Below are 23,199 nucleotides of genomic sequence, written 5' to 3'. Positions count from 1 at the left end.
TGAATTCAAAGTCTTTAGGCGCAGAGGGTCTGGTAAATCTGAATTTATATTATATTTTCTTATGTGAAGATTTATTCAAAGACGGAAAAATACATCTTATGTATCTTTGTGACAAGAATTTGACTGTAGTGATCAATCAAGTCACAAGTTCTGAAAATGTGCAAATTTTGTTTTCTATCTTGAAAATATTTTGAATTCATATTCCCTTCTTAAAATAGTAACTATTAGATACTTTATAAAACAACCATAAACAAAGATAAGGTGTTAATTCAAATTTTTGAAATACTACAAGATCAAAGAATAAGAAAGCTAATTTATACTACAAAGATTTTAAGTAGCTTTTCCATGCTTCCTATTAATTTGACCTCAGGACAACTTAAAATTCTGAAACATATGTTTTAGAAAACACTAAATTCCTCCCTAAACGTGAATCAAAACTTCTAGTTCCTTCCATGTTATAATATTTGACTACAACTATTACAAAACATGAACATATCAAAAAATTGCAACAACTCTTTAGAAGTTAGAATGCATATAGTACATAACTGCTTCCAAAAAATACAAAAAATAAGTGAGATTAGCCTAAAATTGCCCTAGGCATCAAGTCTGGAAACATTAAAATGGGAAATAGGAGTTGGGGAAACAGGGAGAGAATTGGAGAGAAACTCCAATAAAGTGATCAGACTGAGTTACAAGAATGAGGGTCAAAGAGATAGTATAGGGGTTAAAGCATTTATTTTGCATATAGCCTTCCTTCTTTGATACCCAGCATCACATATGTTTGTCCCTAAGCACCACCAGGAACAATCTCTGAGAACAGAACCAGGAGTAAACCCTGAATACTACTGGTATGGCCCAGAAATCTACACAGCTCCTCTTGTCTGTTTTATCTGTATACTACTCTGAGGATGGATAAGGTGAAACTCCTTAAGCTGCAGCTAAGACCAAAGATTTACTAAATTTCTAAAGGAATACCTAAGAGAAAATCTGTTAAACTTAAAGTAAACAAATAATATATCTACATAATAATAAAAACTAAGTATTTTTAAGCACTAATTTTAGGGATACAAATTGAAACCTTCTTAATTTCAGAGTATCATCATTAAATAATAAAAATTTACAGCACATATTAGAAGAAAGTGTTTATATCACAAATACAAGAAAAAACAAATCCATTATATTCAAAATGCATAAATATGTATTAGGCTAGCAACTTAGCAAAAATGTTCAATAGTCATTTTGTTGTTGTTAGATTGTGGAATTTCCATAACGAAGTACCATTAACTGCATGACTTAAATGACATTGACATTGTCACAATTCCAGAGGTTAGAGAACTTAAATCAAAATTTGGGCAGTTATTTTCTTCTGAGGCCTCTGTCCTAATCTTATAAATGATCATTTTACCCCTGCTCTTCACTTAATCTATATTCTATGCATGGGTGTGTGCAAATTTCCTATCCTTATAAATATACCAGTAATATTAGATTAGACATACGGTAATGATCACATTTTAACTTAATTATCTCTTAAGGACTTTATTGTCATATAAGATTACATTCTGAGGGATATGACTTAAAATTAAGCACTTCAATAAGTGAATTTTGGAGATTCAATTCAGCCCCAAGTCCCTTCATCTAAAAAAAAGATATAATAGCAAGTAATTTGAACAAAAACAATACTAAAAACCATTAGTAATCACATTAGTACAAATTAAAGTCAAATGAGTTACTACTAAACATGTACTGGAACTATAGGAATAATAATAGAATGTTATAAGAATATGGAACAATTGACACTCAGACATTGTCAATGGGAATGAAAAATAGGGTAATCACTTTGAAAAACAACTTGATACTCTTTTATAAAGCTAGAAAGCAATCCATACAGCCAACAATTAAATATAATTTCCTTGATTATGGTCTAATCATATAATCCATACTAAGTATCAAATAATGTACATGTCCTCTGCTCCCATTTATAATCCCAAAGACAAATATTGTATGAACCATTTGATTACAGGAAAAAAATTATTGAATGAATTTCTTTAACTAGACATAAAACATGTAAATTATTTGCATTTTTCTGGTAAATTTTCTTTCTCATTTCTGGTCATTTAAACATAATTTAAGACATTTGATGCATATTCCCAAATATTCTCAATAAAAAATGGTTTCAGGTTGGCATCTGTAATGTAAAAGTTAACATATTCTGCTATCTACCCAGACACTAAAATTTATGACACCTATAACAATTTGATTTGCATTTGTTTTCTTTGCTGAATTTTCTTTATTATCATTTGTATTCAACTTTTTGTTAAAAACTTTTACATGTTACTTCTTTGCATATTTTGAAAAGTTCATTTCTGATATTTTGTTTTGGAGTCACAGCTGGGGTTGCTTGGGGATTACTCCTGACTCTGAGCTCAGAGATCACTCCCAGTAGGGCTTGGGGAACCATAAAGGGTAACAGAGATCAAACCTGAGTCAGCCACATGCAAGGCAATTACCATATGGCTGAACTATCTTTCCAGCCCCTTGGAAGTATCTTTTTTATAGTTCTACATTTACTGCTAAATCAAATGTAGATGTTATTGTTGTCTAGTAAAAAAAAAAAGTCCACATAACTTAAAAATCCACAGCACCATGGAAGCCTTTCCTCTGCTTCATTTAAGGATATTTTAATTGGAATTGGAAAGAGAGTTCAGTGGGTAGAGCAATTGCCTTGCATGTAGCTGAACCCAGGTTCCATCCTAAGCATTTCATATGTTCCATGAACTTGCCAGGAGTAATCACTGAGCACCTCTGGGTGTGATCCCCAAACCCAAAACAAAACAAAACCAAAATGAGTATTTTTATTAAAAATATTTCACTGAATATGCATATTACATAGCTGATTCATAAGTTGCCCTTAAATTTTTTCTATCAGAAAATAGCTGGTTTAGATTTAGTCATTGAATTTTGTGGTGACAATTATATATTAGAGACACTGAATTTAATATTGTTTTCCTCTGTTCTGCACAACACTCACTTCTTTTTTATTATTTATTTACTTATTTATTTATTTATTTTTGATAGACCCTTACAAAGTTGTTCATGATTAGGTTTCAGTCATACAGTAGTTCAACACTCATCTCTCTACCAGTGTACATTTCCCAGCACCAGTACCCGAAAGTTCCCTCCCATCACCCTCCACCCCCCACTTCTAGCCTGCCTCTAAGGCAGGTGCTTTTCTTCTCTGTCTCTGTCTTTCTGTCTCTGTCTCTCTTTCTCTCTCTCTCTCTCTGTGTATCTGTCTCTCTTTGTGTGCGTGTCTCTCTCTCTGTCTGTCTCTCAGTCTCTCCTTTTGTGTTCTGTTGTTTGCAGTATTGATACTGAAAGTTTATCAAGAATATCCCTTTACCTACTTTTAACAATCATAAGCTAAATATTTTGTCTCAAGTCCTACTCATACTTTCAAAGTCATAGGTATTGCAATAGATTGTTTTATTAGAAAAATCAATGTTCATGTAATTACATTTTCTGTGGAATAGACTGGCACTTGAAAAACAATTTGCTAGTGGTACAATTACATATTGGAGCTATTATGTGATAAATGACTTCTCCATGTTATCTATTATATAAATATCATATAATATTCATATAATTTCATTATATATTAGCTTTATTTATGAATCCTTTAAAACACATACATGCATTATCATTGATTTATGCATACTAGTCTAAATTCCCAAAGTTAAAAGAAAGATAAGAGGGGCTGGAGTGATAGCACAGCGGGAGGGCATTTGCCTTGCACTCGACTGACCCGAGTTCAATTCCCAGCATCCCATATGGTCCCCTGAGACCGCCAGGAGTAATTCCTGAGTGCAGAGCCAGGAGTGACCTTTGTGCATCGCCAGGTGTGACCCAAAAGGCAAAAAAAAAAATAGATAAGAAATTTAAGAAATTTCTATACGAAACAAAGGGGTAAGGGTGATAGTTCAAAGAACTGGAGCCCTGCCTGGCAAGTACACAGCCTCAAGTTCAGTCCCTGACAACACATGCTATAGCCTCGGTGGCTCTCAGAACTGTTCAGGAGCCCCTCCCCCCTATAAACATAAGGAAACTTGTTGGGGTTTGGAAAAATGGGAACATAAGTGCACATGTCTAGCATATGTAAGGCATCTAGTTGGATCCTCAGTACCTCAGATCACCCTAAACACAACTGAGTAGAACCATTTTGGCCCCCAAGTATTGCCTGTACTGAACACCAAAGCCTCATACCAAGGGCTAAGTGTGACTAGAAGTGACCTACACAACAATGATGGGTGTGGTCCCTATAACAACAACAACAAAATCAGGACATGGAGATGCCTCAGTGACAAAAAGCACCTGCCTTGCAAGCATGACACTACTAATACCATCTCTGACATGCCCATGTGTGCAGGGTGCTGTCCTGGTGACCCAGATGTTATTGTGTACTATCTCCTTTCAGCAGAGAGTCTCTTGCCTGCACGCCTGGCTGTCTTCCCTGGGGCCCCTCGGAGAAGATGGGCTCCAGCTTCCCTCCCCACACCGAGCAGAGCTCCCGGCAGCCGAGGACCACCAGAATCTAGCTACAGCCATGCTGGAGACCCCTTTCCACACGTTCGGACAGGCCTCATGCATGAAGGTACCGGCAGAGGAACCCAGGTGTGTGTAATCCCATCAACGGCCAACATTCAGAGAGACTTAAAAGCAAGCTCTCAGAAGTGCGCGATATCTTTAGCCTGCTTCTCCCTTTGGGAGAAACTGGCAGTCTTCTGAGAGTTTCCTGCCTACATGGGACAGCCTTGCAAGCCCCCATGGTGTATCCATATGCAAAATCCAGTAACAAGCTGGATCTCATTCCCGTGACCCTGAAGAGCTCCCAGTACAACATCGTTGGGAGGGCCAAGTCCAGATGGACTTCTAAGATCTCAGGGAAAGGAAGAAATGAGATGTTACTGGGCCCACCCAAGAAATCGAGAAATCAGTGATTAATGGGCTATCGTGATCGTGATCGTGATCTCCTTTCAAGACCAGGTATATGTGAGCATCATGACAAAAGATGTATGAATGTAGAGCACTATGGCTAGGAATTCAACTGCTGGCAAGCACATGTGTTAGCACCCTGGAATCCACTGGCAAGAACCACAACCAAGTGTGCAAGTACTCAGTGAATCACATAAATGACTCAGTCACTACAAGAAGAAATGTGGAAACAGTAACGAGTTTATAAAAAAAAATAATGACTCAAAGTGGTAGAAAGCATGCAAAATTTTCAATACAGAAATGAGAGACTAGTCACATTTGGCACACCTGTCAGGACACTGTGGCATTCGACAGTCAAAGAATAACACCCACCCCCATCACTCCTAAATTTTATGGCAATATATAAATTATGACTAACTGATTATTTTGAAAAGAATAAAATGAGACTTTAAAAAGCAGATTGAGATACACAGAAAGGAATACATTGTGGAAATATTCATAATGTTCCTGTGCCAAATACTTACCCACTTGTCTTTTATCTATTTTTGAACAATAAACAGTAGGTATAAAGCTAGTATAGTATTTGTTAACAAAGAAATGCTAAATTTGAAGAATAAATCTCTGAAACATCAAGCTGTTTTAGAAGATGGTGAAAATCCAAAATGTGTTTGCTGCAAAGCAGAATTTAGAACTAACAATGCCCCACAATCAGTGCCGGTTAGCCACTGATGGCTGCTTCAGATCTTCCCTTCACTCACGAGAGGGAAATACTGCAACCACAGACATTTGGGGAAGCTCAATTTATCTAAATTTGGTAGTTTTATATCAGTTTTACTGGAATCATATAAGTACATCTTTACATCTTCAATAAAATGCATATGTATAATGGGTCATTTAGGTTATAAAATATCTTGTAATTTTCTACTCAGATTTAGCATTGGAGGCAATATTGGTATCCAGACTTGATGCTAAGCTTCCAAAGGCTTAAGATTCTACAATAGAGAGCCAGAGAGACAGTATAGCAAGTAAGGCACTTGTCTTGCACAGAACCAACCCAAATTTAGTTCCTGTATATGGACACTCCCTATCCTGAATAATGCCAGGTATAATCCCAGGAGCACAGAGCTAGGAGTCAGCCCAGAGCACTTCTGGGTGTGGTCCCAAAACAATAGCACACACACAAAGAAAAAATACAATAAGCAATATCATGAATGATTATATGGAAAAAAAATGAACAGAAAACCAAAAAAATACAGAACAACACACAACACCACCAAACTACATTATTTATTTTTGTTTATGAAGGGTGGTTGGAAAGTGGGGGAAGTGATCCACAAGTAGTGTTCTGCATTCAAAGATCACATGGTTTCAGTGATGAAATCTGGGTATGCCACATGCAAGGCAAATACCACTGTACTATTTCTCCAGCCCAAATAACACAAAACTAATTGTGCATGTTTAAAGATTTCTATTAAATATTCCATTAGTTCCAACATTTGTAACCTCCCATGACAAGACTATCTCACTTCTGAAATGCCTTATTTTAACTCCTGATATAAAAAATTAAAAATAGCTTCTCATCACTAAGCATACCATTAGTAAAAGAGAGCATTTAATGAAAACTTTTTATCATAAGTCTCTGTGAAGTTGATATAAATATCCATATTTTACAGAACCAGATAAAAATAACCAATATCCCAAGCATAACATTGCTAGTGAGTGATAAAGCTAAGGTTCAAATTTAAGGCTACCTTATTTTTGTTTTTGTTTTTTTTTTTGCTTTTTGGGTCACACTCGGCAATGCACAGGGGTCATTCCTGGCTCATGCACTCAGGAATTACCCCTGGCGGTGCTCAGGGGACCATATAGGATGCTGGGGATCGAACCCGGGTCGGCCGCGTGCAAGGCAAACGCCCTACCCGCTGTGCTATCACTCCAGCCCCTATCTTATTTTTAAATTCCTCATTGCTGACAAACTTATGTACTGTATCATAAAATAGTCTTGTTGGTTTGCTATATTTCAATCACCTTTAAAAGCCTTTGATTTTATTTATTTTTTATTATTATTGGTTTTTTGTTTAAAGAATTTTTTTCTTTTTTTCCTTTTTTTTTCTTCTTTTTTAGTGAATCACCATGAGGTATTGTTAAATACTTACAAACGTTTGTGTTTGTGTTTCAGTCATACAATGATCAGTTACCCATCACTCCACCAGTGTCCATTCTCCACCACTAAAGATCCCAGTATTCCCACCTACCCCCACCTCTTCCCCTTTTTTCCTCTCTCTCCTTTTGGGTACTATGGTTTGCAATAGAGGTGTTGAGTGGCCATCATGTTTGGTCTATAGTCCATTTTTCACAGCTCCCAACCAGAGCGGGTCCTCCCAGCACCCTTTACTTGGTGTTCCCTTCTCTGTCTGTGTAAAAATCTTTGATTTTAAATATTTAATCATATAGAGGGGACAATCTGGAACCCACTGAAAACTTGTCAACTTCATTCTTTTTCTTGATATAAGAGGGATAGCACGGATTTTTTTTGGATGCCCCCATTTCTTCTATGGATAAAGATTGTTAATTACAGAACTGGCATTAAGTTGGTACTGTAGCACTGTTGTCCCGTTGTTCATCGATTTGCCTGAGCAGGCACCAGTAATGTCTAAGTTACATGTGGTAAATTTTATGTTCCATCCCATTGCTCATCTATTTGTTCGATCAGGCACCAGTAACATCATCTTTCATTGAGAGACTTTTAGTTATTGTTTTTTTGCGTATCCAATACGCACGGGTAGCTTGCCAGGCTCTGCCATATGGGCTCGATACTCTCAGTAGCTTGCTGGGCTCTCCAAGAGGGGTGGAGGAATCGAACTCGGGTCGGCCACGTGAAAGGCGAACGCCCAACCGCTGTGCTATCACTCCTACCCGTGCGTATTGGATATGCCAAAAACAGTAACAATAAGTCTCTCAATGAGAAACGTTACTGGTGCCCGCTTGAACAAATCGATGAGCAACGGGATGACAGTGACAGTGACTACCACTGACTTGCTGTTGAGTCACTCTCAGGTCTATTTATGTTCCATACCTTGAATAACTAGAGGATTTTAGCCAACTCTCACAAGAAATGAGCTATATGTTTAATATTCACACCCATGATGCTTCATATATGATATTTATAATTCTACAATGTTCATGGAGATGATATTTATCAAACTATAGAGCATCAGCATTGATCTATAGTGTATATAAAGAGTAGTTCTAATCTACAGTGCAATATATATCCTAGAATAACAGTGCCACCATTTTGATTTATGCAATAGTCACTTCACAACCATGTTTGGAATGCACATTTTCTTGTCTTTTATAAAGTTCAGCTTACTAAATTTCTTTTACTATTATCATACATGCTGAATATGCTTCCTGGATGTATTTTAATTGAGCAGCATAATTCTTCAGAATTAGACACAGATGCAAGTTCACAGCCAATCAAGTCATTAATAAAACATGCAACATTAGTTCATATTGGTCAGCATAATAAGCACTTGGGAAATAAGCTAAAACAAATTTAGATGTATCTTTTGCACAACCAGAGCTTTTGTGATTTATATTACCTTTCTTCTACTCTATGACCTACTATAGGAAAAATTTCTAATATCTCTCAAGTTTTAGGTTTTTTAACACCTAATAATAACAAGCTCTGCTGTTAGAATTTAAGTTTCTATGTATCAGTTTATACCAAAATTGCACCAAGGAATGGCAGTGGGAACTGTTTAATGAGTTAATTAGTACTCACTCTTCCAATAGAGCTGTATTCATCAATCTGGGAGATAAACAGCAGATGTTTTCTTTCTGCTTTCTCAAGTATGTATTTTTTCCTTCATACTCTTAATATCCATTTAACTATTTAATCCAACCAGGATAACTTTTGAGTAAAAATTGCATATGTTCCAAATTAAGGAGACTTCAATTACATAGGATATGTCTAAGAAAATTTAGTTTCTCTGCTTAGAGAACTAGTAAATGAGTCAGTTCCTTAGATCTCAGGAAATGCAATTATTTTACCTGAAAAAATAGAAGTTATTGCTCAGTGTGGAGTAGTTATGATTAATTACAGCTTTCTTACGAGTTCATAACTATGATAGCTATTATCATAGATGCTTGTGAAATGCAAAAGCAGAATATCAAAATTCTAGTCTACTTTTAAAGCAGGATTCTGGCAACACAAGTTTCATTAATGCTAGATTTGTAAAACACATAAAACAGAAAAACAGAGACAGAGATACATTCAATGAAATATACTATTGTAGATAATGAATAATTGTTAGCTTATAAAAAGAAATTCTTAGAATGACCTCTATGGAGAATGAAATAGTCAGGGAGGAGACTTTTACTTTTCACTTTACACCTGCTGATTCCTTAGTTCACCATTTTAACTTTTCACCTGCTGCTCTTTTATTCCACATTTTCTCAATAATATTAATGAGAACAATACAACATTTGAAGATTAACTCATAAAAGGTGGAAAGAGTAAAACTGGAGGAGTGTGAGCTACAAATCATGTTTTATTTTATTTTATTATATTGTGATAACAGGGTTATAATAGAGCTAGTATTAATGCTTATGGTATAAAATATTACTGCATCACCAACAATGAAGTGATCGAACCTACCACCATTGTTTCTATGTCACCTTAGTCCTGCCTCTTTCTTCTCCACCCACCAATTTCATTATTCTCACCACTTGGCAACTTCAGTTATATAGTCAAAATTCGAAGGTTTGTAGTCATTGGATATGGTCTTTGCTTTGTTTCTTTGTTTTCTACCTATGAAAGAGATCTGGATTTTTTCTTTCATATTCTGATACATTTCACATAACACATCCTTTCCTAACTCCATCCATGTTGTAGCGAAGAGCAAGATTTCATCTTTCTTTATACCTTAGCAGCATGGAACGGTTGTATACAATTCCATGACCACATATCTGTCTTTTGTTACTTGGGTAGTTTCCAAATCTCACCTACTCTAAATGTCATTCCAGTGAACATTAGTATAAGTATGTGTCTCTTCGTGTTAATAACTTAGTATTCTTGGAATTGATACCAAAAAGTAAGAATCATCACGTCACATGAGAATTCTATTTTAATTTATTTAGAGGTCTTCATACTGTTTCCCACAGGTGCTGCACCAGCAAAGGGCTGTTTTCTGATCCATCCAGCCACTTTGATAGAGGAATTCAATTCATTGTCATTTAGAAATATTTTACATATAAAAAATTTTATGGGGCTGGAGCGATAGCACAGCAGGTAGGGCATTTGCCTTGCATGCGGCCGACCCGGGTTCTATTCCCAGCATCCCATATGGTCCCCCAGCACTGCCAGGAGTGATTCCTGAGTGCATAGCCAGGAGTAACCCCTATGCACAGCTGGGTGTGACCCAAAAAGCCAAAAAAGAATTTTATGCCCCTTATACATGAAGATTTGGGGTAGTTCTGCCATTTTACTCTGTTCCTTTTATCTCCATTCATCTCGTTATGTTTTCTATTTTTGCTTTGTAGATACTTTGAAGTTTATGCATAAATAAAGATCTTTATTTTAACTTTCAAATTAAAAGCACAAAAAAATCTAGAACTCAGTAAGTCTTTATGTGCTCTCTGTCTTTTCCATGACCTATTCTGACTGATGTTCTATATCACTGCCATCCCATTATCCATTGATTTGCTCAAGCGGGCTCCAGTAACATCTCCATTGTGAGACTTGTTACTATTTTTGGCATAACAAATAGCCACAGGTAGCTTGCCAGGCTCTGCCATGTGGGCAGAATACTCTCAGCAACTTGCCGGGCTCTCTGAGAGGGACGGAGGAATAGAACCTGGGTCGGCCGTGTGCAAGGCAAAGAGGCTCTACCTGCTCTGCTATCGCTTCACCCATGCTGATGTTAATCCTTCTATTTACAGATGGGGTTTTCTTGCTTTTTGAAGAAGACCCAATATTCCTTGCTGTGGCAGTTTAGAGCCAATTAATGTCCTCAGCTCTTTTCTATAAATAATTCTATCACTCACTAAAATATGAGTAAAAATTTGGCAGAGGAGTTCTGTTTTGAGTTCCTTTCAGTTAGCATGCTGAATAAATTCTTCTAGTCATACTAGTAGAATTTTATTTGAGAAATCTGATGTGTATCTTATGGAGATTCCCTAAAATGTGAGTCTTTGCTCCTTATTACTTAAGGAGTCTTGCTCTCCCTCTCCGCCTCTCTCTCTCTCTCCCTCTCTCTCTGTGTGTGTGTCTCTCTCTATCTCTCTCTGATTCTTGCTGTTATTATTATTATTTATCATTCTCTCTCTATCTCTCTCCCCCATCTCTGTGTCTCTCTGTCTCTCTCTCTATCTCTCTCTGATTCTTGCTGTTTTTATTATCATTTATCATACATTTTGGTGTGCTATTTATTTGAGTTCAATTTGTCATTCGTCTGCCTTTTAAATCAGTACAAGATTTTTTTTTTAGATTGAAGAATTTCTCACCTTATATTTCCTCAAAACCAGTTCTTCTCCTCTCTTCTCTCTCTTGTAATTCCTAGAATATGGAGGTTTTTACCCTTCATTTTGTAATGTATCTTTTAAGTTATCTCTATTTGTCTTCTGTTATCACTTTTTTATTGAATATGTCATATACCTTTCCTTTGAGCACACTGATTATTTTTTATTCTTATATTCCGGTGCTGAATCCTGCTGCAGTATTCTTTAGCTCTTTCAATCCTGCTTGGATAAGTTATTTCATTTTTTTTCCATCAAACTTTCTTGGAGTTTATTCTCTCTTCCAATTATTTTCTCAGTTAAATAAACAGAATCTTTTCTTTGAAGTACTTCTTGAGCAGTTCAGAAAGTTCTAATGAAGTTGGGGAACTTCCTGAGATTTTTGTCTACATCTGCTGATGTAAAAAAGTGCCTTCATTTAAAAATTTTTTTTCAGTACACTATGGCAGCTAAGGGTAGATATCCATGTAGTTACTAGCCAAAGCAGCAATCTTGTGTTACCAATCACAATATCAGGCTGGTGCCTACGTATGACTCTTCTATTTCTTGTGATCTCAGATTACTTTTATTGGTTTTGGATGACCTGGGTGGCTACAGCAACAAAACTCAGTGGTTATAAGTTTCACAACTGAATGACTCAAACAATCATAAAGGAATTATAGTTTAAAACATTCTTATATAAAAATGTATTTGTTCACATGGTTGGAAAGATTAGAAACAACTAATAAAGAATTAACATACAAAACACACTTGAAGATAAAATGTTAAATCACAAAAATATACAAAACAAACAATAAAAAGTAATATAATTTATTTATTATAGATCCTCCAAAAATCTAGTATGTGCCAGACACTGCCAGACAGCAGGAAGATGATAAAATAACAAAGCCTGTGTCTTTGGAGTTAGATTCTGGTAAAGAAAGGAGGTAGTTCAACAACTAACCTACATTTAGAAGAGAAAAGATTGCTGTGTGGTGAATATTATCACCTAGGTGCCCCTTTTTCTTTCCATTATTATTTATCATCATGTTTTAGATGAGGGGAGAACAATTAAATAGAAAAAAGCATATTACATTGCATGTTTTTCAAATAAATGAAATGTTACGATTTCAAAGAAAGGACGTTAGAAAAACAAGGTAGGCACAAAGGGAAAATATGAAGCCTGAGATCCCATAGCACTTCCCCAATGTAATAATTTATGCTTTGGCTTATGTGCTGCCAAAGCTTGTCTGTTTGCAAATAAACATCTCACAATTATTAGTCATGTTTGTTCAGGCTGAACTTTTCCCCCAAGAATTTAGCACTTGAGGAAAGAAGAACACACACACACATACACACACACATACACTCAACACACACTCATATAGCTCTTCTGCACATGTTCTAGATTCACCTTGTGTTCATATGTTAAAAAATGCTGTAGTTATGTCAGGCTGGAGCAATAACACAGCAGGTAGGGCGTTTGCCTTATACGAGGCCAACCTGGGTTCGATTCCTCCATCCCTCTCAGAGAGCCTGGAAAGCTACTGAGAGTATCTCGCCGCATAGCAGAGCCTGGCAAGCTACCTGTGGCGTATTAGATATGCCAAAAACAATAACAACAAGTCTCACAATGAAGATGTTACTGGTGCCCACTCGAGCAAATCGATGAGTAATGGGATGACAGTGATACAGTGATACAGTGATATGTAGCTGTCTTCTACTGGAGTCTATTAACTCAAAGAGAACTCTAACTATGAAGAGTCAAAACTGTAATGCCTGTATAGAGAAAACTGTGCCTTGGTCTTTATTCTTAATTTTTACTTGACTTTTTACACACAGGTACCACATGCCCAGTGTTTAAAAGTAACAGGAAGCAGAATCCTCTGAGCTGTATGTTTCCAAGAACACAATCAGTCATATGCTCTCCTTAGAAGCTGGGCTGCATCATTAATATCCTGAGGTTTAGGTGTCTCTGCAAGCCCAAAGTGACTGTGATACTACTTGAAAAATATTAAAAGACTATTTTCTGTTTAATCCATGAAATTCTTCACACAGTCAACTGAAATTTAACCTTGAAAGAAACTGGTCATGAGCTCTTTATCTAAAAAACTGACTTCATCGATCATATTTCTCAAGAAAAACATGGTTCTTGTCAACATGAGCATTATGCTAACATAACACATGGCTAGATGCATCTTTCCTTTGAAAAACTCAAGTTATAAAATAGAATAGGCTTAATCAAACATTTTATAAAGGCAAAAACAAAAAATTATATCTCCATATTTTAAAAAAGCAAATAAATAAATTAAGGGAAAGTTTATAAAAAAACGTTAAGATTATTAATAGAGTTGAATAATAGAATACCTAAAACAGAAGAATGATAGTAAAATTAACGGGAAAGTATTTTTGCAGGAGTGTTAAGATAATATTTTTAGACATAAAAAATTTCAATCCAAATGCCACATTTGGTTTTTAATCCTCTGTGTCTGTCATGAGCAACATAATTAGTCTGTTTGCTCCTATTAAAATAGAGGCTTATTTTATTATTACTACTGCATGTCCTTGAGAAAATATAGATCCTTTTATATATGCATGGATTCCATATGCAGAGAACAAAATTACACCATTCAACTCATGAAATATTTTGCAGGCAATAAAGGCAAGTTGTATTAGTTCTTGGCTAAGGATGGAACAAATAGCAAAAATTAGATATTCTGCTACTGCTAGACTATAATTACAAAAATTACTAGGCCACAATTCATATCATAAGTTTGGGAGCTCAAGTAATTCAGTATCAGTTTTGGAAGCTATACAAGAAATATTTCAAGAAGAAGATAAAACACACAAAAAATGTAACAAGACAGAACAAGACAAAATCTGCCTCTTATGAATGTTTAGAAATTTCCTTTGAGGGGCTGGAGTGATAGCACAGCAGGTAGAGCGTTTGCCTTGCACACGGCCAACCCAGGTTCGATTCCCAGCATCCCATATGGTCCCCAGAGCCCCACCAGGAGTAATTCCTGAGTGCAGAGCAAGGAGTAACCCCTGTGCATTGCCGGGTGTGACCCAAAAAGCAATAAATAAATAAATAAATAAATAAACAAATAAATCCTGGCACATGCTCTTCAATCCTGCCCTTTTAAAAAAATTCCTTTGAAAAACTCAAGTTATGGAATTGGGTTGGCTTGTATTAATCAAACAATTTAAAAGGCACAAACTATATAAATTACATCTCCACATAAAAAAGCAAATAACTTAAGGGAAAGTTTATAAAAAAAATTAAGACTGTTAGAAGATAGAGTTGAATAATAGAATACCTAAAACAGAAGAATGATAGTATAAAAACTGAATAGTTATATTTTGAATGCTTCTGTCTCTTATTAATTCTGCAAAATTTTCATCTGAAACTTGTTTTATCTTCAAAAATAGATGTATATAAATAAATTTTCAACTTAATCAACTATGGTGATTAGATATACAAAATAATGCTGAAACGGGTAAAGATCTAAAGTTTCTAGATGACTTCATTAAATTAAAAAAAAGAAGTTTTAAAATACTGCTCTTGAGATCAAAACAAGGATATTAGCTTATGTCAGAACTAGCATTAGCCTTACCACTGAGTAGACAGCAAGAAAAGTTTAGAATTTCATCAATTATTTATTTAATTGTGATTAAATATGCCACCTCAATATGCCCTTCCTAGGGCTCAATTTTTCTTCCTTAAAGTAAAAATGTTAGATGAGATGAATTTGCTAGATCAGCTATCTCAGAAATTTTATGTATCTTCCTGATAAATCCAATGCACATGTTTTAAATTTTCTTTTCATCAGAAATTCATAGTCATGAACATATCTAATTTGTAAGGAATCAAAATCACTTGAATACTAATTTATCCTTGGGTATCAGCTAAAGCATAATCTACTGGTTGATGATAACTTAAAATACTAAAGCCTTTGGTTACATCATGTAGTAAACTTTTGTAGGTTAAAAGTAGCTAGGGGTGCATTAACTCAGAGACAATGGATTTTGTCTGGAATGTCATCACTCTCTCAGTGATACACATTTTATTCCTGATTACAAAGGCTACTCATGAAAATGTAAAGAGGAGATAGATTAAGAAAGATAACATGAAGTCAAAACAGAAAGGTTTTCATTCAACTTATATTTATAAATTGAAAGCCAGCTACATTCGAGGCATGTTTTAGTCACAAAGGGCATAGAAATGAAAAACAAACTAATCTTCGATCTTTTGGAGCTTACATTAAAGCAAAATAGCATGTGGGGGATACACAACACCAAACTTCAATTTCAGAGGAGCAGACTATAATGAAAAGCAAGCTAAGAGACAGTAACTAAGGAGAAAGTTAAAAAACTAAGAGCTTGAGGCCAAAGCCTATAGTGACACTCAGACTATTTTCACAATACCAAAAATATTTTGGACATCAGAGTATAATTAAGTAACAAACTGTGCACTACGCTTATACATTTTCCCTTGTAGTGCCAGTGTCGGTATTCCAATTGAATCTATCATTTCATAGGAGATAAGCTAGTTATATGTAAGTACTGAAGACGATTGCTAAGAAAAACATTACAGAGCTGAGCTGAAAAATTAGAAGCTCACTGTGATTAAAAAAAATATATAGGCTAACCGGTAATCAAACCAATATAAACTGTCATCAAGCAGTGAAACTTGAGTTATCATCAAGTAAGAGAACAAGCCACCCCAAAAGTCCTGTACTCATCATACACACATATACATACATACATAGACACACACACATATACACACATATCTCCTAAAGTATACATGCTCACAAATTCTGAAGGGGATGGATTTCTATACTCAGAGGTGTGAGAGAGTAGGGAAAAATTTCAAAGTGGCAAGTAACAAATGTTGTCATCTCTGAGGGGATATGAATGTTTTCCTTTAATTTCTATGTGTCATGTCTATTTGTAAATGGATTTATATTCAACCACCTCCCATGGACTTCATCCATTTTGAGTCACAGCACCATTAATTAATATGTCTGTTATTCCAGCAAATTATTTTTTCACCTTAACCATCCTTCTTGAATTTTGTATTTATTTGCATTCCTTATAGAAATGGAAAATTATGAATGATTTCCACTGAACAAATGCTATCTAGCATTGGTTAAAATCCAACCAATGTATAGGCTCTGATGTTGCCTGATCATTTGCTGAATTGGAAGCCAAGGGTTAATTGTAAGTCATTCTCTATTTTTACTTTAAGTCCCTACACAGAGGAGTTTCCTTTATCAGATGACCTTACCTAAATGGCTCCCGCTTTGATTTTCATTAAATGCACTAAAATTAAACACACCAAGGCTCAATAAACTTTTAAGATATTTCAAAAGATAACTCCTTTTAATTTAATTTCTAAAACTTTGGGAGAATAAATTCTCCTCTTTTCTATAGCTGAAAAACCTATAATCAAGTCTATAATATATTCTAAGGAAAATGCAGAATCAGAACTAAAGAACTTGACATTCAGCCTTTCTTTACTTTTAGACTCTGCTGATAATACAATAAATAATACATAATTCCCATGTGCTCAACTATCTTTTAGTGAAGTAAAATGTTTTTTAGAGAAATTTACTTAATGAAATATGAGAGGAAAGAAAGAGATAAAGAAATATGTGTTGAAGAGAGAACATGGGCTTCTCCAGAGAGGAACAATGCTGAGTACTCATCTCAGGTTGACATGCAGACCATTGTCCAAGGTGAAAAAGTGCCTCAATTGACATGTTGGTATTTAAATGTCAAAGGGGGGCATTTTACCGACATCCATTCTGAAATATTCTAAAGCATTACTAACTATAATTATTGTGTCTTTTCTTCAGTCTTCTAGAATATTATAGAAAGTTTCTAATATTTAATTGCACAACAAAATTAATCCTTGTGCTAGAAGTACAGCTTAAGTAACACATTAGTCTTTTGCTAGAAAAAATTATCAAAAACTAAATTACTCTTCAACAACTGAGGTATCAAAAAGCTACAGGGAAGTAGTGGCTAGAAATGACAACAGATATCCCAAAGAAAGTGAAAATAATTAAAGAGTGCAATAACCTTTGAGCAAGCAGTCTGAGACACAGTAAAAGCTCTTGATTAGCATGACTTTTAGCCATAGATTATAAATGAGAAACATATGTCTGGCAGGTTTTTTTTAGTACATTATCTTAAGTGTAATTGATTTTTTTAAGCTATTCTTGGATCAGATAGCATGAGGCAAAAAGAAAGTGTTTTTATTAGTGAGGAAAAATATGTTTTTGTACCAAGTGGAAAAGATAAGAGTGAAAAATTAGCGGGAGCATTCAATACATACCAAGGAAAGAGACTTTTTATCTAAAAGACACTAAAATACTGGAAAAGAACATCCTTGATATATAAGAGAGATGCGAATTTTGGCATGACCTTCATTGATTCAGAACATGGCCAAAGAATAATAAGCATCACCGAGTCTTCTATAGCACTAAAACACTATGTGAAAAATTTGTCTTAAGAATAAAGGAAAGAATATAGCTATGTAAAAAAAATATTAGCAAATAAAAATGAAATTATGGTCATTTTATCATATTTCATATACCTAAAAATGGTAATTTTTTGTATTTCTCATTTCTCTTAATCTTATTTCTCATCCATTAGTTCCCAAAGGAACTTGACCTGGAAGTTTTAACTTCCAGCTGTTTTATCCCAAGGAAATGGAGCATAGAAAAGCCTATACAAATCACAGTAGAAAAAAAATTCTAAATGTTTTAACTTGAATGTTAACGTCTCTAATTTAATGAAAATTCATGAGTTTAATTGGATGTTGAGTCAATGAGCCAGTCACTACCTGCTAAGCATCTGCCTTTGTCCCAGGCATTGTGAATTACGAAAAAAACATAAATAAGAGAAACTTGAACTCTAGTCCTTTAAAATATATTAGGGACACATACTACAGAGCACATAATATGTAACATGACAAAGTGTTCATTCTGATTACATTTTTAAGATAGATAAAATTTTTAAAAAGAAAATAAAAATAAAAGTAGATTTTTAAAAACTTTGTTGGAGAAAAAACAGAGTGAATATTTTTTAAATTATGCCAATATTTCTGAGTAAGTAGGGCCAAGTACTATGCAGTGAACTATGACAAAGTAAATGGAATAAAATCTTTGAATAAAAACAAGACTTATAAAATATATCATGAATTGTTCACAGGAGATGCAAAAAATATAACACTAAAAACTTGAAAGACAGAAACAAAAATGCACATCAAATATTCATCAAAATAAGTGTGCTATCAAGAATAAACTTCCATCCAAATATTACTGATGAGATAAACAAATATTGCTATATGTCTAAAAATATAAACACTGTATATAGTACAGTTGACAAGATGCTTACCTTGCACATAGTTGAGCAGGTTTCAACTCCTGATACCATATATAGTCCTCTAAGCACCACTAGGAGTCACCACTGAGCACAGAGCCCGGTACAGCCCCAGCGCACAGGATGTGGTCCAAAGTAATACTAGTACTACTATTTATAATAAAATAATAATATAAAATTTACAGGGGCCAAAGCAATAGTACTGTGGGCCTTACACATGGTCAACCTAAGTTTGATAACTGGCACTCCAAATGATGCGCTAAGCACAATTAGGAATGATCCCTGAATGCAGAGGCAGGAGAAAGCTTTGAACACTGCTGGGTGTGGTCCAGAATCAAATGGAAATATATAAAACTTACAGTCAAAAAAAAGATAGAAAAGTTCTACGAATTTAAGAATAGCTAAATATAGTATAAAATACTGATAACAATAATAGATATATAAAATAAAAAATTATAAGCCATATGTGAATCAAAATTTATGTATGAAGAAATAATTTGTCATTAGCAGCACCCTAACATAATGTTAAAATAAATAAAACATATTTTAATATAGAGTGATTTTTAATGTTATAATTATTAATTCAATTAAAGTATTATTATTAAGTTAATTTAATAATAATCAATATCCTAAAATTTATTTGTCAAGCAAATAGTAATTAAAGATATTGAAGAATAATGCATTGACTATTGCACAGCCCTATTCATAAGGTACAAAAAGTGGAGAGTTTAATTCTTCAAAAAAGTACAAGAAACATTAGCAAATAATCAGCATAACAATGCCATAAAATGAGACAAAAAAATTCTGGCAAAATGCAATACACCATTTTCTAACTAAAATACAAAATAACAGTCAGAATTACAGATAAAAGAAAATATATTGTAAAAATTTTGAGAACTCTTAGATTTTATTTTTAATTATTTTCATTAACTTATTGTTGACTTATAGAAATGCAGAATTTTGCATCACACCTATATTTTCACCATTCCCAATAACAAAGTTCAAATGCAAAGTTCAAAAGTCCATCACTTAGCTTTTCCGATGCTGCTGCTGCACGAGCACGATCCCAGAGGCCAACTGAACTACTTTGGACACGAGCAGCTCACAGAAATGCCTCCAGACTGTGAACTGAGCCACTGCCCCATGCAGCACCATCGGGGAAGGGTTTCTCTCTCCAGGTTTTTTCATCTTATGAGCACCACAAAAGGGAAGTACAAGCTCACAGTGATGCAATTTCTGGCAGAATTTTCAGTGGACTTTACACAGAAATCCAAACCCTAATATCTCTGAATTGTCAGCAATGTGAAATGGTTCCTTTTTAGCAGGTCTGACTTTGGGGGGAAACTCCAAACAATAATAGTGAGTTTTTTGTTGAAATACTGAAGGTAATCAAAGTAGCAGCCATTTCTCTAGACTGTGAACTAAGCCATAGCCCCACGCTGGCCAAGGAGAGGAAATATCCTTCTTTCTCGGTTCTTTTCCCTTTTCGGGGAGAAACGTGGTGTGGCATCAGCCATATTATGAGGTCTATTAAGCAGGCATGAACTTGGTGGCTCGGGAAGGGAAAATAAGGGAAAAAAAAATTATGTACTTGGAACAGCGAGACACTTGGGCAGTCTCGGGCCGGGGCTGATACCAGCACATGCTACGCCAAGATTCCACCCGGGTGGCCACACTTTTGTGCGGCCGCTTTGCTGCTGATCTACCAGAATGGAGACCAACTAGACTACTTTTGGTTCCAGAAACTGCTTGCAGCTATGTCTCTAGACTGAACTAAGCCATAGTCCCACCCAGCCGAGGACGGGTAATATCCTTCTTTCTCGTTTTTTTTTTCTTTGTCGGGCGGAGTGGCGTCAGCCATATTATGAGGACTATTAAGCAGGCACAAACTTGGTGGAGTGGGAAGGAGGGAAAAAAAGAGAGTTATGAACTTGGAACAGCGGGACTTCATGTCTCTTCATTCTCAGCAATGGAAAACTGATTATCGAATGCTTAATTGGCAGTAGGGCTGTCTTTTTGGGGGGCGAAACTCCAACAACAATAGTGAGTTTTGTGTTGAAATATGGAATGTGGTCGAGGTGGAGAGAAAATGAAGTTAAGTTTGCCAGTTACGCAGGCAAGGGTGGGGGTGGGGGGGCGGGAGGTATACTGGGGTTTTTGGTGGTTGAGTGTGGGCACTGGTGAAGGGATGGATGTTTGAGTATTGTATAGCTGAGACATGAGCCTGAGAACTTTGTAACTTTCTACATGGTTATTCAATGAAATAAATTAAGGAAGAAAACAAATTTCAATTATCTGTAAGGAAAATATTTGAACTGCCATGGTTTATTTAAAAAAAAAAACCTTTAAAAACTTTCTTTGATTAATTAAAAAAAAGAGTCCATCACTTAAAAGATCTCTTTAACACCAAAGTTTGGAGTCTAGAAGCTAGTTTTATTGTTTTTTAATTGAATTACTATTTTTAAAGTTAAATTAAAGTTAAATCCATTTGCAATACTGTTTATATTTAAGAATATAACTAAAATAGCCTTTTAATAACCTATGTGTCGAAAAAGACAAAAAAATAAAATTTAAAAACTGAAATAAACAAAATCTTGTATTTGATCAAACACATAATTTTTCAGATTTTAATATCTTAGTAAATATCAAAATAAATGTATCTTATAATCAATGAGTGTATCTTATAATCAATGATCACTTTCATTATTGTAAACTTGATGACATAATTGCCATTATCAATTCAGAATGGATTATTATGGTGACTTGACAAGAAAACTGAATCTTCCACATAAACACGTGAAGAAGAAAACCCTATTTTTGTTGAGTGAAAGTGGTCCACTGACATATTTCTGATGATCAAGAAAGTACTAACAACAGAGATTATTTAAGATTCAGCATATTTTTTAGAAATCTCCCCAAAAATAGTACACTTTAGGAAAAGTTCTTGTTTGTACAAGAAGGTGGATGATGCAATGTGGAGAAACATAAAGGCTTATAATTCTAAAAAAATAAATAAAATAATATATTTATTTTATTGAGTGACTCAAATGACTTAAATTATGGGCATGCAACTATTTAATAAATATATGTTGCATGTGCTCATTTCTGTGTCTACAGCATGACTACGTTTTTAAAAGTACAAGAATTAATAAGCGTATGACAAAAGGCAAATGAACAAGAGCTCTGCATCAATAATCAGGGAAATGCAAATCAAAGTAATAATGAGGTATCAGGGGCTGGAGCGATAGCACAGAGGGTAGGGCGTTTGCCTTGCACGCGGCCGACCCGGGTTCGATCCCCGGCATCCCATATGGTCCCCCAAGCACTGCCAGGGGTAATCCCTGAGTGCAAAGCCAGGAGTAACCCCTGAGCATTGCGGGGTGTGACCCAAAAAGCAAAAAAAAACCCAATAATGAGGTATCATTTCATACCACAGAGACTGGCACACATAAAACAAAAAAGAAAAGGAAAGGAAAGAAAAGAAAAGAAAAGAAAAGAAAAGAAAAGAAAAGAAAAGAAAAGAAAAGAAAAGAAAAGAAAAGAAAAGAAAAGAAAAGAAAAGAAAGAAACCTGATGCACTTGGGTCCCTTTAACGAGGCTCTCCATTGCTTCTGGTCTGTCTCTTCCCCCACCCCCAACTGCCCCAATTTCTATCCTTCTCTGTTTTTTTTCTCCTTGTATTTTAGGGACAAGGGTGATCTAGCATACCCCCTTTCAAACATTACTTTTCCCTCACCCAATTCTTCTATATACCAGTTCTTCTATATAAGTGATAACATCAGTTGTGTAAAAGAGTGATATAGGTAAATATTCAAACCAGAGTCAACAACACTGAAAACAAGAGATCTAAACACATTGCAATGACCAAACTTTAAGAAATGGGCCCATAAAGGGAGAGGGCTGGGAAGAGGGAACTTTAGTTGAGGGAAGAAGACACTGTTCATGGATTGGTGCTGAAATATAGCATATCTAAAACTCAACTATGAATAATTTTGTAAATTAATGTGCTTTAATTTTTAAAAAAGCTGAAGAAACAATTAGACCATGGGTTAGATTTTGCCCCTAAATTGAAGGGTTGAAATTTACTGACTCCTGGCATAGGTCTTGAGAAAGCTTTACAAATGTAAAGGAATCATCAAATAAATGCATTTAGATATAAGCTAAAGCTAACAAACAAAAGAACAACAACCATTGTTGGGGAAAGAAACCCTCATTCACTGCTGCTGGGAATGTCAACTGGTCCAGTCTTCCTGGAAAACAATATGGACATTCCTAAAAACTGTCAGCAGGGAGGTTAACTTCGCCTGGGGGTTTCAA

General features: G+C 35.1%; 1 protein-coding gene across 1 annotated transcript in view; it reads right to left on the bottom strand.

Moving 5' to 3' along the window:
* KCNH5 (potassium voltage-gated channel subfamily H member 5) overlaps positions 1 to 23,199 on the bottom strand; it is a 349,253-nt gene that overhangs the window by 149,661 nt on the left and 176,393 nt on the right. The gene's annotated exons all lie outside the window — the stretch shown is intronic.

Source organism: Sorex araneus, chromosome 3 (assembly GCF_027595985.1).
Source record: "Sorex araneus isolate mSorAra2 chromosome 3, mSorAra2.pri, whole genome shotgun sequence".
Taxonomy (NCBI): Eukaryota; Metazoa; Chordata; class Mammalia; order Eulipotyphla; family Soricidae; genus Sorex; species Sorex araneus.
This window is presented reverse-complemented; position numbering and strand designations above follow the sequence as displayed.